The sequence below is a fragment of the Puma concolor genome, chromosome D4 (genome assembly GCF_028749965.1).
Source record: "Puma concolor isolate L17-30 chromosome D4, mPumCon1.1.hap2, whole genome shotgun sequence".
In the NCBI taxonomy this organism is placed as follows: domain Eukaryota; kingdom Metazoa; phylum Chordata; class Mammalia; order Carnivora; family Felidae; genus Puma; species Puma concolor.
Genome location: NC_141679.1, coordinates 11,357,761 through 11,372,950, shown reverse-complemented (window position 1 = coordinate 11,372,950; position 15,190 = coordinate 11,357,761). Strand labels below are relative to the sequence as shown.

The 15,190-nt window shown below is 45.3% G+C and overlaps 1 long non-coding RNA gene across 1 annotated transcript in view; it reads right to left on the bottom strand.

Moving 5' to 3' along the window:
• The window catches only part of LOC112868677 (uncharacterized), a 134,222-nt gene that overhangs the window by 71,682 nt on the left and 47,350 nt on the right, over nt 1-15,190 (bottom strand). The window contains exon 4 of the long non-coding RNA XR_015243442.1: nt 6,384-6,504. This is a non-coding gene — a long non-coding RNA (uncharacterized LOC112868677). The remainder of the gene's footprint in view (nt 1-6,383; nt 6,505-15,190) is intronic.

Genomic DNA, 15,190 nt, shown 5'->3' with positions numbered 1-15,190 from the left:
AGGATGCAGAGAAAGGGGAAGCGTCTTCCACTGCTGGTGGGAATGCAGGCTGGTGCAGCCGCTCTGGAAAACAGCGTGGAGGTTCCTCAAAAAGTTAAAAGTAGGACTATTTTATGATCCAGCAATTGCACTGCTAGGTATTTACCCAAAGGACCCAAAAATACACATTTGAAGCCATACATGCACCCTGATATTTATAGCAGCACTATTGACAATAGCCCAATTATAGAAAAAGCCAAAGGTCCATTGATTGAGATGGAAGAAGATGTAGAGTGTGTGTACACACACACACACACTCACACACACACACACACACACACACACACACACACACACACACACGATGGAATATTATTCAGCCATGAAAAAGAATGAAATCTTGTCATTTGCAACAATGTGGATGGAGCTCGAGAGTATTATGCTAAGCAAAATAAGCCAGTCAGAGAAAGACAAATACCATTTGATTTCACTCATATGTAGAATTTAAGAAATGAAACAGACAAGTAAAGGAAGAACGAGAGAGACAAATCAAGAAACATACTTTTAACCATAGAGAACAAAATGATGGTCACCAGAGGGCAGGTGGGTGGGGGATGGGTAAAACAGGCGACGGGGATTAAGGGCGTCTGACTTTGGCTCAGGTCATGATCTCACAGTTCATGGGTTAGAGCCCCACTTCGGGCTTTCTGCTGACAGCTCAGAGCCTGGAACCTGCTTCACATTCTGTGTCTCCCTCTCTCTCTGCCCCTCCCCCACTCGCGGTCTGTCTCTGTCTCTCAAAAATGAATAAACGTTAAAAAAAATTTTTTTTAAGTGTTGAATCACTAAGTTCTACTCCTGAAACTAATATTACCCCGTAAGTTAACTGGAATTTAAATAAAAACTTGAAACACCAAAAAACACAACAACAACAAAAAGCAGCAAACTCGTTCGAATCTCCTGTTAGCTGTACGAGCTAGGGACCACGGTCAACCTCACTTTACAGATGGGGAAACTGAGGCATAGAGTGGTTAAGAAACCTGCCCACATAAGTGACAGAGTCAATACTCTTGACCGCTTTGTTATGTGCTCTCATCTTTGCTATGTGCCGATAGGACATGCCGGTCTTGTGAGTACGGTTGCTAACGCTCCTGATTCCTGGGGGAATAAATTTTCCTGGGTGGGAGAGGTAGAGACGGAGTGCCAAGTGAAGGCTTGTTGCCAAGGGGGCTGGGCAAGATGATCAGTTGAAATCAGTTACCTCACGGAATCTAGTTTTGGTCTTCCCAGGATGAAATTGGGGGGCTGCCATTTCCAAGGGGGTTATGGAACCTCAGACAGGAGCACCCACACTAGCGGCTGTCTCATTTCCTGAAATTTGGCATCTATGGATATGGAATGTTCACGGGTGCTTTGGGTATCACCAAAGCCGGGGGAAATTCCTCTTCGAACGTGACGAAAATGTCTCCACTATTATTATTCTGATGTGTGGTAAGTGGGGTGACCGTATATATCTCATCACTCAAGTTGCCAAGACTTTTAAGAGTAAAAGGGACATTATTAATCGTCATGCAAGGACAAATGGGCCTTAAACCAGGACTCAACCAGGCAGACAGAAGGTATGGTCATTCCAATGGTAAATGAACACGGAACGAGAGGCTTCAAGCTGCTCCAGAGGCTTTATTCTGGATAAGCCTGACTCGGATATCAGGCATCACCTTTGCTGTTCTTTGCTGCCCACCTTTGCTGGGCTCGAGTTGGTAAGTCGGCCAGGTTTTACAAGTGCGGTCGGAGCTCCTGGTGGTATTGATAACAGGGCCCCTGCAGACTCGCTTTTGTGTGTCACTGACGCATCTCTTAATGGAATACCCGAGACCCCACAACGTTAGGCCAAGTTCGTGCATGAACACAGGGTACCACGGACTTGCTAATTTTCAACAGACAACCAGCTGCCATTTGAACTTCTGAATGGATTTCTCTCTGAGCCCCCTTGATCCGCTCTAGCTCAGGGGAGGGGGACAGAATGTCAAGGAGACCTGAGACCTTGCCAACTGAACGGCAGCTGAGGGAGATCGGAACACGCAGCTTGGAGAAGAGAAACAGAGGGCCTCACGGGGGGTGGCCTCACGGACCTGATTTGCTGCTGTGTGCAAGAAGGAACAGGCTTATTCTGTGTTGCCCACAGTGTAGTACAAAATGGAAACGCTGGGCCACAGGATTTCAGCTCGATTTAAGTGATTTCTCGTTTCTGTTGTTTTTTAAATGTTTTTGAGAGACACGTTTTAATGATAAAAATAGCACACGCTCTTCTAAAAAAATATTCAGACCATGACAAAACATGTAAGGTGGAGAGTAAAAGCCTTCCTCTTTCCTCCCGTCCCCCCTTCCCTCGCCCACACCCATTCCTCAGGATGCCTTACCCCCCCACATCCCCACCTCTGCACACTCAAACGTGCTCTCTGCACGTATACATAAGCATACTACATGTATACGTATCATTCTATTTTGCCTATTTTTGTTTTATTAAAAAATATGGGGTGCCTGGGTTGCTCAGGCAGTTAAGCCTCCGACTTCAGCTCAGGTCACGATCTCACGGTTCGTGGGTTCGAAACCCTCACCGGGCTCTGTGCTGTCAGCTCAGAGCCTGGAGCCTGTGTCGGATTCTGTGTGTGCGTCTGTCTCTGCCCCTCCCCTGCTTGCTCACGCGTGCTCTCTCTCTCTCTCAAAAATAAGTAAACATGAAAAAAAATTTTTTTAAATATAGTCATAAAATGAGCATGTCTCAGGAGGTGATGAAGAAGCACCCCGATCCGTAATTTTATGTTACTTCTGAAAGATGTTAACCAGAGAAGCCTCGCTGAAGGATCTGAAACAGTCCTGTAAGACTTAACTTATGGACCGTAAGTCAACGTGAGTTAACCTGTTCTGATGTTTTTTTCCTTAGAAATGTTTTACCAGGGGCCTCGGAAAATCGAAGTAGACATTTCACTCCGGTACTTGTTCTTATGAGAAAGGATGTTCAAGTGACTTCAGCTGCTTGAAAACGGAGGGGCCGGCTGGGGGGTTCTTAGCCACTGCCTACGATCCGGCCAAGGTTGGCCGACCACGTGGCAGGGACCCCGAAGGGGAGATCAAATCCACAGCTGGGCAGGAGAGAGAGTTAAGGTGCCTTCCAAGATCCCTTTCAGCACTCTGATTCCCGGACTTCCCCGCCAGCTCACCTGGGCAGTGAGAACGAGCCAGAAAGAGCCCCCGGGAACAGGAGTGTCCGCAGGGTCCCCACCTCCCCCTGCAGGAACGGCCGGGTGCGGATGCCCCCGCCCCAGCCTGGTTCCCGGGGCGCCCACGGACCCAGGAACGCCTGCCAGCAGCCCAGCTCGCTGCTCTTTGGACCTCAGCAGCTTTCATCTGAGGTGCCTCCGCTGAAAAGAAAACAAATTCCTCTCTAAACCCGGCAGGTTCTAAATGGACAGCAAATACTGTACATTCTTAAGAGCCTGGCGAAGCAGGAAATTACTCCTTCACCTGTTTCCTATTTTGACTTTTCATCAAGATGGAATTTAGTGGCTATAAAAGATAATACTGTTGTATTTGACTTTAAACGAGAGCCACCGGTTACATTCCTGTGCTCAGAATCTCTTCTATTTGTGGATGGGTTGGGCAGAGGTAGGTCTTTTCCTTTTATCTGGAGTAAAAATAATAACAAGCCCCAGAGACACTGCAAAACGAGTACATGGAACATTATACTCTTATTCACAGTCGTCAGGTAGTAATATTTTACCATTCTTGCTTTATCTCTCCATACACATACGTACGTATTCATATTATTGTCAGGACCTGCCAGCGGCTGAATGTTTGTGCCCTGACCCTCCATTCCTATGTCGAAATGCTGACCTCCAACGGGATGTTATGAGGAGGTGAGGCCTTTGGGAAGTATTACGCGACGAAGACAGAGCGCTCCTGAGGAGTGGTCCCTTTCTGAAAGAGACCCCCACGGTGCTCCCCAACCCTTCCCCGTGTCCGGGTATAAGGAGAGGTCGCAGACCCTCACCCAGTCACGCTGCACAATGATCTTGGGTTTCCACCCTCCAGAACTATGAGAAAGAAATTTCTGTTGTGTACCTTTCACTCTGTCTGTGCTCTTTTGTTACAGTAGCCTGCAAAGACAAGGACAGGAAATGTTTGGGGTAAACTGCGGACACCCTGACCCTTCCCGTATGGGTAAACCTACGGGCAAGTGGCTCCTAAGAACAAGGGCACGGTATCGTGATCGAAGTTAGGACATTTAACGTTGATAGGACACTATTGATGAACATGATCGTTTTCAATTTTTCCCAGTCTCTCCGATATTTTCCTTTATAACATGCTTTCCTAATCTAGGATTCCATATGGATACTTCACTGTCATGTTTCTTTGGTCTCTGTTATTCCAGAGAAGTTCCTCGACCTTTGTCTCTTATCGTATGATATTCTTTTTTTTTTTTTTAATTTTTTTTAACGTTTTATCCATTTTTGAGACAGGGGGAGACAGAGCATGAACAGAGGAGGGTCAGAGAGAGGGAGACACAGAATCCGAAACAGGCTCCAGGCTCTGAGCTGTCAGCACAGAGCCCGATGCGGGGCTCAAACTCACAGACCGCAAGATCATGACCCGAGCCGAAGTCGGCCGCCCAACCGACTGAGCCACCCAGGCGCCCCTTATCATATGATATTCTTGAAGAGTACAGGCCTGTGGTTTTCTGGCATGTCCTTTGAGGTGGGTTTGTGTGGCCTGTCCCTTGAATGAGTTTAAATTCTGCACATGGTATGTCCTTCTCAGGACATCATGTTAGGAAGCACCTGCTGTCAGTCTGTCCATGGTTAACTGTCAGTCATGGGGTCAAAGTGAGTTCTCTATTTTGTTTAAACATTTTTTAATGTTTATTTTTGAAGGAGAGAGAGAGACAGAGCACGAGCAGGGGAAGAGCAGAGAGAGAGGGAGACGCAGAATCCGAAGCAGGCTCCAGGCTCCGAGCGGTCAGCACAGAGTCTGACGTGGGGCTCGAACTCACAAACTGTGAGATTATGACCTGAGCTGAAGTTGGACGCTTAACCAACTGAGCCACCCAGGCACCCCGTGAGTTCTCTACTTTAGAGGATTCTTTCCCTCTTTATAATTGATAAATAATCAATGAACGGACATTTGGTGGTGCTACCACATTTCTTCACTCTTAGGGTAACTTTTTTCCCTTTGTCTTAATAAATCTGTAGAGAGATACTTTTAGACCGTGTAGATAATTGGTTTACAAACAAACTGGCTTTAGCATCTCTTGATGGCCCTTTCCTGAATCAATTACAGTATTGCTATGGCAGGGAGGTGCTATTGATAAAAGGAAGATTGTCACGTTGAGGTTTTCTCTGTGCACTTCTCCACTATTCCTTCCCTAAGACCAAAAGAGATACTTAAGGCGAATCATTTGGGCCGGTGGGACTTAAAGTCCCTGACAGCACCTTCTCCCCACCATTCCATAGAATGATCTATGTCTGGAGGACGGGGTGGCCATACACAGTGGAAAGGGCCTCGGGTCGAGAGTCAGATGAGCAGACGACCTGGCATTCCCGTCCTGGAGATTCCACGTGTTCTACATGAACACGTCCTAACCTGAACTCCTCTGAGGGGGTCACCCCCTCCAACCTGGGCCTCCTCCAGAGTTCTAATGTCATTAAATACCGCCACCATCTACCCAGTTGTCCCAGCCAAAAATCTGAGCAGCATTCTCTACCCTTGATTCTTCCTTACTGTCCACATCTAGTTGACAGCCAAGGTTCACATGACGATACCTTCCAAACATCGTCAGGAATTCAGCCTCTTGTCTCCTGTTGTACCACCTGGGCCAGGCTACCATCATCCCACACCTGCTCTTCTGCCATTTCTTCCTGACTGTCCATGGGCCTTCAAGATCTTGTGACCTACAATCTGTTCTTCTCACTTTAGCCAGAGTGACCTTTCTGCCATAGAAATTTGATCATGATCATGCCCCTTTCTTTCCCCTTAAACCTTTGGGTAGCTCCCCACTGCAGTAAGGATCACTTGGTTAAAGTGATATGTCTTAACTCCCCGCCATGGCATATGAGGCCCCCCCCAGCCTAGAATTGGCCCAGTTCACCAGGGGGATTTGTCATCGTGGTGCCACCTCTTACTAGCCTCGACTCTGGCCAGACAGATCAAGACAGGCACAAGGTGACATATATATGGAATGTGTTCTTGAAAAAACATATACAACTCATGAGTGTCCACCCACAAGGCAATCTTCCCTTAGAAAACCATGGAAACAGCGCTGACTTGACCATTTCTAGGATTCTGACTGTAGAAAGTGGCCCCTACCATGTGGATCCTCCTTTTCAGTTGAAAAGAGAAGTACTCACCAGGAGACGGCTTCTGAAAGATTGCTCATCCGGGCAGGTAAAGCCATTGAAAGAGATGGGCCACCAGAGGGCGTGCCATGACCCCGCAAAAGGCTTGAGGAGAGATGGGTTCCACATTTACCTTAGAAGAAAAGATATTGGAAACATATCAGATATATTTATTTATGCTTTCTGACTACCACATGCATCTCAAATCCCAGGGCAGTCACGTTCTTTTATTTTTATGCGGTATCCATGGTTTCAGGACAAACAAGCTAAGAAAAACCTTTCCCACCACTGAATGGAAAAGGAAATATGAAAGCTCAGGTCTTTTTTTTTTTTTTTTCTCCCTCTAGAAAGTCAGGCTGCATTTTAAATAGTCTCCCCTTAGGCAAGAACTCTTGATTCATTGAGGAAATTTCTAAAGCTTTGTATGGCACATTACTCATAAATATTTGAAAATTCTCAAGACTATTGAGGATCAGGCAAAATGATAATCAAATATGATGAATAGCTCTCACTGAGCATTTGCTATGTTCCAAATGCTGTACCAAGAGTCTGATGTGTTGTAAGTAAATATATTTAACTCACATGATACGCTTTGAGGTTAGGAACTGTTGTTCCTATTTTCCAATGAGAAAACCAGAGCTCTGAGCACTTCAGCGATTTGACAAGACCACAGACGTAGGATCTGAATTCGGGACTGTGAGATGCCAAAGTCGGCACTCCTACTCACTGTGCTATGTTGTCCTGAAGACCTCTCATCTTTCTTTCAGAAGCCCACCATCTCTAGGACTTTCCTCCTTTCCTCCCTTGCGCTCGTGAGAACGCACAGAGCAAAGAGGAGACTCCAACAGCCATCTACCAAACATTCCATTCCAACTGCCCTGTCCTTCTCTTGACTTTACCTTCTATTCCCCGTCAAAAGGGGGGCTATCCTATGTCTCATTCCTTCAGAACCAATGTTTCTTGCTAGAGCACTTTTTAGGGACTGGTAATCGGGCAGTCAACAAATACTGACTGATATATCTCCGGGCTAGACCCGTATGATTCCTGCATACATGAGGTCCAATAAGTTCTTGTTGGATGAATGAATGAATGAATGAATGAATACTAGTACACAGTGACAATAGAGGAAGTTTCAGGTAGAGGACAAAACATGAGTTCTGGAATAAGAAAGATTTGGGTTCCAGCCTACCATTTAAATGAAACTTAGTACTAGTCACCAAATTTAAAAAAAAATTTTTTTTTAATGTTTATTTTTGACAAAGAGAGAGACAGAGCATTAGTGGGGGAGGGGAAGAGAGAGAGGGACACACAGAATCCGAAGCAGGCTCCAGGGTCCGAGCTGTCAGCACAGAGCCCGACGTGGGGCTCGAACTCATGGACCACGGGATCATGACCTGAACCAAAGTCGGACACTTAACCGACTGAGCCACCCAGGCGCCCCACCAAAAATTTCTGACTATGGTAATCTCAGGCTCTCGACAGATTCTATCTTCCACTGCTTAATACTTCCAGAGTCCTGAGAGGCATCAGTCTTTGGGATTTGGGAATAAGAAATCAGAATTCCCAAGAATTCTGAAATCATAAATTATTCTCTATTTTTCGTGACACTATTTACTTGTTTAAATAATAATGTGCAGCCATAATAACCACTGGATCAATTTTTTTAATAGAATCATGCTGCTGGAAGTTTTCACTAAAAAATTATATAATAAATGCATGGTTTATTATTATGAATTGATTTCTTGTGATAAGATTGGGTATTTCAATAACAAGCAAAAACAGTCTTTTCCTTATACAGAAATTTGACAATAGAACATATTAAAAGAAGGGAAAAATACACACGATAAATGTCAAATGAAAATTGCTATAAAAATTGAATACAACGCAACATATAATTCTGTAAAGTATGACTATTAAAAGGAAAATTTAGAAGACACAGGCATTAATTGCCTGACCAATTTCCTTTTTGGCCTTCACATTTGTTTAACCGTTAGGAGTGCATCCAAAAGTACTTTTGAGTCAAGTTCTAGAGTACCTACTTCTTCATATAAGTTTATTTCCTTTTTTAATGATGAAAATTAAAAATATTTATTTTTTCTTATCTTCTTGCCCTGGTTTTGATTTTGCTGTTGAAATAGATACTGCTTTACTAACGCAGATTTTTGTTCAGTTTCTGATTTCCTGTCAGAGTTTTCCACAATATTCACATCATCTGCTCTTTGCATTTCTTCCATTTAAGTGTTTACGAAGACCTGTGCCTGGAGGGAATATTCAAACACTGGAAAACACCAGTGCGTGTTGCTGGGTTGTATTCCAACAACATAACATTCGGATCTCCTACCAAAGTTAACAGCACTAAGTAGAATCATGTGTTGAAATTGCCAATTTAAGGATATATTTTGTTTCCAAAACTGATTTCTTAGAACATAACTCATAGGACTCATGTGAAGTATACTATGCACACAAACTTACTGATATTTATTTTATGTGTAAGAATGGCTCACGTAGCAGACAGAGCCATGAAGATTCACTTATACCACAGCAATAGCAGCTAGAAAGACTGACTCATGAGATGCTCTTGGCTTCTGGGGTGCTCCTGGCCTTGGTTCCTGGAAAAGTTACCCTTAACCTCTGATTCCACACATTAGCATTTCTTGGTCTTGCTTTCACCTTGCCACGAGTGAGTCCTTTGGACCAGTAACATCTCTAGGTTGATTCTTATATTTTAATTCTTACAGGAGAATCACAGCTTTTTCCTGTTTTCCCAATTTCTTGGCTAAATGTTACCGGGACTTTGGAATTGGGGCGGGGGGGAAGCATTTCGGAAAAAATTGCCAGGAAAGAATTCTCTTCTGGAAATACTCTCACAGCCTTTGAACATACAGTATAGCATGTGACAGGCTTTGGCCAATGAAACGTGTTACTTCCAGGCACAAACTATAAGAACCATTATGAGATTTGCCACATTCCCTTCCTGCTGCTGCATCAATTAGGGAAGCATGTGTGTAGTCAGAGCTTCCGGAAATGGGGTCCGTGAGTGACTGTGACAGGCAGAGCTCACCAACAATCATGGAGGATGCGTGACAGGAGAAACTTTTTTTGAGATTCTGCAGTCCTCATTATAGTATACCCTGTAATGACAGGCCCCATGTGTTGGGCAATACACTTACTTTCTCTGAGTCTCAGTTACCCTATGTGAGAGGAGAAAAAGTAATTTCTATCTCAGGTTTGTTTATTTTTGGTGAGGACTAAGCAAGGCGAGAGTATGTAAAGCTTCTAACACAGTGTCTAATGTATGACAAATGCTCAATATATTCTTCCCCTTCAGAGGGATCAAGAGAACATCCCTAGAAATAGATCAAAATTGGAAATCAGAGTAGCATGAGACTTTCCAAACGTGAACATGGGAAGCCATATGTCAAAGGAGCAATGCCTTCAGCATTCTGAAGGAAAAGTCTATACCCAGCCAAACTAGCAACCAAGTGTGAAGATAGAATACAGTCATTTTCACAAAACTTCTACATCTTCTGTATCCCTTCTCTGAAAGTACTCTACCAAAATGACTGCGTTAGGAAACAGGGGACCCCAACTCAAGATAGAAGGACTTCGTGAGAAGGGCAGTCCCAGTTTGATGTCTGGGCAGAGCCAAGGGAGACTCTGGCTGGCCTGGAGCAGGAAGATAGGGCTCCAGGGGAACCTAGCCAGGAACACTATTTAACTGGAAGGAAACCTGATGTATGTGGAAAATAGGGCTGGTGGGAAAGTACATTCTGTTGGCAAGTTTAAGAATTAACAACAGTACCTGGATAACAAAGGAAATTTAAGGGCGCCTGGGTGGCTCAGTCAGTTAAGCGTCGGACTTCAGCTCAGGTTATGACCTCGTGGTTTGGGAGTTTGAGCCTCACAATGGGCTCTGTGCTGACAGCTCAGAATTTGGAACCTGCTTCAGATTCTGTGTCTCCCTCTCTTTCTGCCCCTCCCCTGTTCATGTTCTGTCCCTCTCTCCCCCAAATAAGTAAACATTTAAAAAAAAAAATTAAAAAAACCCAAAAACCAAAAAACAAAGGAAATTTTAAAATATAAGGTAATTATTAACTCCAAGAACGAGAAAATTTTGCAAACGGCAAGGAAATAAAATCATATTATTTGACTCCACAGGAAGAATATTAACATGCCCGTAAGAATTTTTTTTTTTTTCCGTTCTCCATTTAATCAGAAAATTTAAACTAACTGCCACATAGAGGTGGGCCAGGGGTGAGCGGGAATTAGCCAAGGGCTAAATCTTCACCTTGCAGAGTAGGAGATCAGATCATGCCTTAGCTTGATGACTCAGGAAATTCGGTGGTAGCAGATTGTTTAAACACGTGGAGGCACAAGCCAGGGGAAGCAGGTGACAGGTTAGGAGGTGGCTCTTCCTGAGGAGTGAAATCCGGAAACACATCAAAATACTTCAGGTTGAAAAGGGGTCAAGTACAAGGCTCTGACACATTGGCCACATTTTGTCACACGGAGTATTTCGTAACAGCTTGGCGAGCTCTGGTGGGGGGGGGGACCCAATTTTAGTTGATGCAATGCAGGTAAGTAAACACGACCTTGAGAGTTCTCATCTTCACATGCTCCACATCTCCCCCCCCACACCCCGCCAATCCCCAATCGGGACAGTTTCAAGAGCTGTTGAACCAGAATTCGGTGGAGAGAGATTCCTGTGCGTCTACTGCAGGACTCAGAGGTTTTATGTGGAATGAAGGAAGCACTTGGGCGGTCCAGAAATTTCACCGCAGAGAACTTATTATCCACCTCACCCCAAGCTCCCGTGCACCGTTCCCCGAGCTGGGCTAACCCCTCACATGGGGCACAGCCAAGAAATCAACGTTTCTGAAGGAAAGGAATCCAAGTTATAGCTTCTCCCAGAGAGAGGATTCACTCCACTATCTAGACCTAGCTGCTTTCTGTTTCTTCCTTCTCTGGTTTTATCCCTCCCACCGCCCACATAATCCTTCCAGAAGGACTTGCCCTTAAACCTACGTTCTCCTTTCCACCCGATTTGTTTTTCCCCACAGCCAGAGCTCACTTCCCCAGCCTCAGGTGGTCCGGCTGCGAGCAGGTAAAGGTAGCTGGGTATAATTTTCAGAGAACCATTTCCTTTTCGGCAAGAGCAAGCCCCTGGGATCTTCGTCCATCAAAACCTCGATTCAGAAAAGTGAATCTGACAGCCCCCGAGTCCCGGGCCCCAGAGCACTTGATTAATCTCTGTGCTCAGGGCCCAAGGTGAGGAGGCGGGAGGGGATTCCTTGCAGCTGGAAGAGGTGAACGGCAGGCAACTGCTACCCTTCCGGCGTCCTCACTGGCTTACGCAGAGCTGAGGTTTGCCGCACCTTGCATGAGCTAGCTCATTTAATGCCTTAAGCGCCCCATCCCCATTTTACAGGTGAAGAAACAGGCACAGGGAGGTGAAGGAGCTGCTCCAAATTTGCACAACTAGGAGGTGGTAGAGTCTGACAGGAGCGGAGGTCTGAGTTACTCCAGAGCTGGTGTCTTTGGTTGCCCCTGGGGCCACCACTGTTAACTCCCTCAGTTTTGCCAGTTTGGGCTGGGTTTGAGAGACAGGCTCAGAGGTTTGGTGACTCAATGTAGAATGTCATGGGACGCCTTGGCTGTTGAATGCCTTTTCTCAGTATTGGCCAACTTTGGTCATTCTTGGTCTCCTTCAATCCTTGGAGTCCCAGGTCTGGACTGAGAAGTGACCACTGGTGAAGCTTAGGATATACCGGGATACGATTCCAGTCTGACATGGCCAGAACACGCATGTGCTTACGTGCAAAGTCACTGGAAGTGTGCTCGGGGGGCAGAGAGTGACCTCGCTGCTTTTTCGTCTTCTTTTTCATGCATTCCATTTCCAAACTTCCGGTCCTGTCTTCCTGCTGTGGCGGGGACAGGGGTCCCTGGGTAACCCCGAGCTCTAACCTGGTCTACAGTAACTCCTCTGCCCCGCAGGCTCTGAGGACTGGCTTAGAATCTGGTCTGTGCAGGGTGCCTGGGTGGCTCAGTTGGTTAAGCATCCGACTCCGGCTCAGGTCATGATCTGGCAGTTTGTGAGTTCGAGTTCCGTGTAGGGCTCTGTGCTGACAGCTGGAAGCCGGGATCCTGCTTAGGATTCTGTGTCTCCCTCTTGCTGTATTTCTCTCTCTTTCTCAAAAATAAATAAAGATTAAAAAAAAAAAAAAAAAAAAGAATCTGGTCTGTGCTGGTGAAGAGAACTGGTTGGTGACAGTCTTCCAGCCAGCAGGGGGCGCCCCCTCAAGTAGACCTGCTGACATCTCTGCGGGGCCTCAGGGTCCTAGAGATGCCCGTGGGTGCAAGAGGTCCCAGGCACCAGACAGAGCCCAACCTCAACTGAATGCCCTGGGTTTGATCTTACATAACTGCTCTTCGTATTTACTTTTCAAAAAGCCCTGGTGACGGCTGTAAATACTTTACAAGAACATTTCTGGAGGGTTTTTGGTGTTGCTCAAGTGCCTTACGTCTTCATCACAGAAAATTTAGGGGACAAAAGGAAAAGCAGACATAAGAAAAACAAATATTCTCTGTAATCACACCAACTGGAGATGATAACATTTAAAAATGGATAGCATTTCTCTTTTTCTGGGCCTATCTATATTCACTTTTATTTCTAAAAATGGAACTCTATCACATTCACTGTTTGTGTTACCTGCTGTTAGCCTAGCTAATAGCCATTTCTCTCCTTTCTGCTTTGCCAGCCAGCCCCGATTTTGGTCAGATATTGGGCAGCCCTGTGCCCGAGGGAAGGCTGGGATCTTCTCCACCCTGAGGGAATGAAACTTAATAGGTCTAGGCCACTCTTGATCATTCCCCTGGTCTTGTCAGTGATTGGCTTGGGAATAAGTGTGACATTATTTTGGCCAAAGAGACATGAGGGAAATCTTTGGGGAGCTCCTAGAAAACGTTCTTAAAAACAAAAAACGGAGGGCGGGGGGCGCCTGGGTGGCTCAGTCGGTTAAGCGTCTGACTTCAGCTCAGGTCACGATCTCGCGGTCCATGAGTTCGAGCCCTGCGTCGGGCTCTGGGCTGACGGCTCAGAGCCTGGAGCCTGCTTCAGATTCTGGGTCTCCCTCTCTCTCTGCCCCTCCCCCGTTCATGTTCTGTCTCTGTCTCAAAAATAAATAAACGTTAAAAAAAAAATTAAGGGCGCCTGGGTGGCGCAGTCGGTTAAGCGTCCGACTTCAGCCAGGTCACGATCTCGCGGTCCGTGAGTTCGAGCCCCGCGTCAGGCTCTGGGCTGATGGCTCAGAGCCTGGAGCCTGTTTCCAACTCTGTGTCTCCCTTTCTCTCTCTGCCCCTCCCCCGTTCATGCTCTGTCTCTCTCTGTCCCAAAAATAAATAAACGTTGAAAAAAAAAATTAAAAAAAAAAATTAAAAAACAAAACAAAACAGGGGAGACTGGGTGGCTCAGTCGGTTAGGCGTTCCACTTCGGCTCAGGTCATGATCTCACAGTTCATGAGTTTGAGCCCTGCATCAGGCTCTGTGCTGACAGCTCAGAGCCCGGAGCCTACTTCGGATTCTGTGTCTCCCTCTCTGTCTGTCCCTCCCCTACTCACGCTGTGTTTCTCATTCTCTCTCTCCCTCTTTCAAAAATAAATAAACATTAAAAAAATTTTTTAAAAAATGCCCTGCAAAAAGAAATTTCTCCCTTTCACAGCTGGAGGTATTTGAACCCAGGGCACCCATTTTGCGGGTGTAAGAGGTGAGGGAGCAGGCCCGAGAGGTTCAGCCAGGGCAAAGAAAGGTCGTCCGAACCAGCACGGCCGCTCCTTGCCAAGCTTCTGAGTTCACCAACCTTGCAACCATCCCCAAACTGGGCATCTTGTTCCAGGATAAAATAAAGAGCTTTGCGGTTCATGCTGTTTAAAATCTTCTGCTACTTGGAACCAAAAGCATCCTATCGGACAGACTTTTTCTTGTCATCAGGTGTTCTTTCACAGCATCGTTTGAACCGGACCAACTCTATTCTGGCTGGCACAGCATAACCCAGGCAACTTCCTTTGTGTGGACACAGAGTTCATTCACGTGTTTCGCTATTATAGTATTAGAGTATGGTATTATAGTGTTTCGCTATTATAGTATAGTATAATACTATACTATAGTATTATAGTATTAACTGAGCCCGTTTCCTACGTGCTTAAATTGAGTCAAATGTTCTGAATAGTTTTACGGCTTTTAATACACATTGTAATTGCCCAGGAGTCGTTATTAACGTGTTTTGTCCTAATCTTTAAAAATTCGTCAGAGAAGGTCGAGCTCCTCTTTCTTTCCAGGGAGCTCTCAGAAGAATCATTAGCAAAAAATATTAACAAAAAAAAAATCCTGCAAATGCCAATTTATTTTCCAAGATGAGTTCCATTTAAGCAAAGCATGTCTTCTCATGAATTTTAATACTTCATATTCTTTTACTACATTACATTGGACTCAAATGATTAGGACAAAGGAGGTTAGATCCCAGGGCCAAGTAAGGTCATATGTTTGGGCTGACGGCTCTTGACTTTACCTATATATACTCTTGGAATCTCCTCAGGAACTCAAAAAAAACCAAAAACAACCCCAAAAAAACAAACAAAAAAACCACAACCCTCATTGAGGTATAACTGATGTACAATAAACTGCACATATGAATAATGAGCAACTTGGTAAATTTAAATATATGTATACATCCATGAAGCCATCCCTAAAATCAAGACAATAAATAATTTATCTCCCTTCCACTGCAGGGATCGTTGTCCTTGGTTGTTGGTGTCCAATGACT